This window comes from Macaca fascicularis, chromosome 7, assembly GCF_037993035.2.
Source record: "Macaca fascicularis isolate 582-1 chromosome 7, T2T-MFA8v1.1".
Taxonomy (NCBI): domain Eukaryota; kingdom Metazoa; phylum Chordata; class Mammalia; order Primates; family Cercopithecidae; genus Macaca; species Macaca fascicularis.
This window is the reverse complement of record NC_088381.1, coordinates 52,970,179-52,974,601: the sequence shown is the minus strand read 5'-3', so window position 1 is coordinate 52,974,601 and position 4,423 is coordinate 52,970,179. Positions and strand designations below refer to the sequence as shown.

At 36.6% G+C, this 4,423-nt stretch overlaps 1 pseudogene; it reads right to left on the bottom strand.

Moving 5' to 3' along the window:
* Window positions 1-888: 888 nt before the first annotated feature.
* On the bottom strand, window positions 889-4,026 carry LOC141407369 (peptidyl-prolyl cis-trans isomerase A-like; annotated as a pseudogene).
* Window positions 4,027-4,423: the final 397 nt, after the last annotated feature.

Here is a 4,423-nt window from a genome sequence, read left to right as displayed (position 1 = left end):
TCCCCAAACAGGTTTTAATCTATTTCTTCAGGTCTCGTCAAGTTTTCCTATTTCCACAACTCCTGATTCTAAAACATACATGTCAATTTTTCAACCCTATAACATGTTAATAAAATTTTAATTTTTCACCTGTTGAAAAGGAAACTACCATTATATAAAACATGAATAACCTGACAGTTTTGGAGGGGCTTGTGTCATTATATGTAAATGGTTTCAAGTGTTTTAATTTCATCCATGATCAGACTTTATGCCAATAGAGAGTAAGGTCTGTGCCTTATATTTCATGTATCCCTCTGGGCCCCAGGAACTCTGCCTGTGCTTAACTAGTTTCAGGCTGGGTGTAGTGGCTCAGGCCTGTAATCCCAGCACTTTGGGAGGCCGAGGTGGGCAGATCACCTGAGGTCAGGAGTTCAAGACCAGCCTGGCCAACATGGTGAAACCCTGTCTATACTAAAAATACAAAAAAGTAGCTTGGCCTAGTGGCAGGCACCTGTAGTCCCAGCTAGTCAGGAGGCTGAGGCAGGAGAATGGCTTGAACCTGGGAGGTGGAGTTTGCAGTGAGCCGAGATCATACCACTGCACTCCAACCTGGGTGACAGGGTGAGACTCCATCTCAAAAAAAAAAAAAAAAAGTGTCAATAACCAACTAATTTATTTAATCTCTCTCCATCCTTTCCTTTCTTCTACCACCACTCTAGGATAATAGCCATTATACCTCTTGAGTCCAATTCATTTTTTTCCTTTGTTTTTCTTTTTTTTGTTGTTGTTATTTAGTTTTTATTTCATAATCATAAACTCAACTCTGCAATCCAGCTAGACATGGAAGGGAACTGCAGCAAGAGCACAAAGATTCTAGGATACTGTGAGCAAATGGGGTGGAGGGTGCTCTCCTGAGCTACAGAAGGAATGGTCTAGTGGTTAAGATAAAACCTAAGTCAAATTTATTAGAGTTGTCCACAGTCAGCAATGGTGATCTTCTTCCTGGTCTTGCCATTCCTGGACCCAAAGCGCTCCATGGCCTCCACAATATTCATACCTTCTTTCACCTTGCCAAAGACCACATGCTTGCCAACCAACCACTCAGTCTTGACAGTGCAGACGAAAGACTGGGAACCATTTGTGTTGGATCCAGCATTTGCCATGGATAAGATGCCAGGACCTGTAGGCTTTAGGATGAAGTTCTCATCATCAAATTTCTCCCCGAAGATGGACTTGCCACCAGTGCCATTATGGCATGTGAAGTCACCACCCGACACATAAACCCTGGAATAATTCTGTGAAAGCAAGAACCCTTATAACCAAATCCTATCTTTCCAGTGCTCAGAGCATGAAAGTTTTCTGCTGTCTTTGGAAACTTGTCTGCAAACAGCTTGAAGGAGACATGGCCCAAGGGTTCGCCGTCGATGGCGATGTCAAAGAACACAGTGGGGTTAGCCACGGCTGATAGTACCGGGCTCCCGACGGCGGGGGCGTCTGCAAAGCCTCTTTGGTTTTCTTTTCTCAATATGCCTAAATATTTAAAATTATTATTTTTAAATTATATCAGCAAGTCTACTTATTTTAAAAAGTAAAATATATACATATATATATATATAAGAATAACGTTAATAATCTTCTTTCAGTCCCTTCCATCCTCACCCCAAAAACAAGCAATAGTAACAGCTCGATGTCCCTTGGTCCATATCTTTCCTTATGCTTGTACAGACCTATAAAAATTGGTATATTTAAGTATAGTATGTTTTATGATTGATTAAAAAAAATCACACTTAAGCAATGTGGTTTTTTCATCTCTCTGTCTCAATAAGTGAGACTCTGGATCAATATTTTTAAAAACTACATCATATTCCAAGTTATTGGTAAAACCACAAAGTATTCAGTTCACTTATTCCTGAGTTCTAATGACATTGAGTGTATTGTCATAATATTATAAAACACATGTTTCTCTTCTGTGCATTCCATGTTCATATTCTTTATTCCTTATATTTAAATTTCTAAACCATCAGAACCTTATTTTTATGAATGGCATGAGATCGTGTTTTCTTCCAGATTGATAGCCAGCTTATATTTAAAAAATTAACCTTTTCCCACTGAATATTTTTTATATTTTTTGTCCTTATATATACTTTATGTTGTATATTTTATGTTCTTATATATACTTACATATATACTTACATATATTATATATACTTATATGTATTATATATACTTATATATACTATATATTATATATACTATATATAGTTACTTATATATAATATTATACTTACATATAATATATACTTTTATATATTATATATACTATATATACTACATATTATATATACTAATATAAGTATATATATATACTTATATACACTTACATTGATTTTGGGATCAATTTCTGATCCATGGATACATTTTTATTCATCTTTTAATGTTGTTTTGATTATACTGACTTTATCATATAGGTTAATATTTGGTAGGGCAATTCTCCCTGTTTCTATTTTTTATTTTCATAGTTTTCTTGCCTATTCATTTATTTTTTCATTTGAACTTTACGTTCATTTCATGTACTTTTGTAAAATGACTTGCTATGGTTTGAATGGTCGTGCCCTCCCCAAATTCCTATGTTGAAATCCTATCCCCCAAGGTGACAGTATTAAAAGGTAGAGCTTTTGGGAGGTAGCTAGGATGTCAGGGCAGAGCTCCCATAAACAGGATTAGTCCCTTTATAAAAGAGGCCCAAGGGAGCTTGCTTGTCCCTTCCCCCGCTGAGGGCATAACAAAAAAGCACCATAAATAAACAACGAAATGGGCTCTCACCAGACACTGAACTGCCTGTGCCTTGATCTTGGACTTCCTAGTCTTCAAAACTAGGAAAAGTCAATTTATGTTGTTTAGTAGCTATCCAATCTATAGTATTTTGTTACAGTGGCCAAAATGGACCAAGACATAATTCAATGTGATTCTAGTGGGAATTGCATCATAGTTATACATTAATTTTTCTAGGAATTAACATTAACACTATCCTTTCTGGAGTACCAGCATGTCTCTCCACTTGCTTAGATCTTGTTTTCTGTCTTTAAAAATTACTTAATATACAAACGTTCTTAGCCATTATTGTTGTTGTTTTCATGTTTTGTTTTGTTTTTGTATTTTAGTAGAGACAGGGTTTCACCATGTTGCCCAGGCTGGTTTCAAACTCCTGAGCTCAGGCAATCCACCGGCCTTGGCCTCCCAAAGTGCTAGGATTATAGGTGTGAGTCACCGCACCCGGCCTATTGTTGTTTTTAATCATGATTTTTATTTTTATTTTCTATTTTTATTTTTTTTCTTGAGATGGAGTCACCCAGGCTGGAGTGCAGTGACACAATCTTGGCTCAATGCAAGCTCCACCTCCCAGGTTCACGGCCATTCTCCTGCCTCAGCCTCCCAAGTAGCTGGGACTACAGGCGCCCGCCACCATGTCTGGCTAATTTTTTTTGTATTTTCAGTAGAGATGGGGTTTCACTGTGTTAGCCAGGATGGTCCCAATCTCCTGACTCGTGATCCGCCTGCCTAGAACTCCCAAAGTGCTGGTATTACAGGCGTGAGCCACCGCACCCAGACATTTATTTATTTATTTATTTATTTTTGAGATGGAGTCTTGCTCTGTTGCCAGGCTGCAGTGCAGTGGTACAATCTCGACTTACTGCAACCTCCGCCTCTCAAGTTCAAGCAATTCTTCTGCCTCAGCCTCCCAAGTAGCTGGGACTATAGGTGCATGCCACCACGCCTGGCTAATTTTTATAGTTTCAGTAGAGATGGGTTTCACCATATTGGTCAAGCTGGTCTCGAACGTCTAACCTAAGGTGAGCCATCCACCACAACCTCCCAAAGTGCTGGGATTGCAGGCATGAGCCACCACTCCTGGCCTTACCATGATTTTAAAGAAGATATTTCAAATTTAAAATTGTGTTATTAAATATTTCAAATATACAGAGAAATATAAAAAATAATATTCCGGGCAACATGCACCCTCATCTCATACTTACTAGATTTTAACATTTTGACATATTTATTGAATGTGATGACATTCTTTCATCTTCCCCCTTTCTAGATATGTGACTAGTGTCTAGAAGCCAGTGTTTATAATTCCCAAACATTTAAACATTTTTTAAATGTATTTTTGCATTTCTAAATAATAGATAATGGTTTTATATGTATTCCTAAGCAATATATAATGCTTTTATGTGTTATTTAAAAAATAAATTTACATCCATGACTAGTTATTCTTCCTACTGAGAAAGGCTAATTTTTATGTGCTGTATATATATATTTGACATATATATATATTTGACATATCATATTTTATTATTTATTGTAGTATTTATCTTATTAAAATCTTAGATTTTCTCTGTTCTCTATTATATACAAAAATATGCAATTTTACCTTTTTTGTACA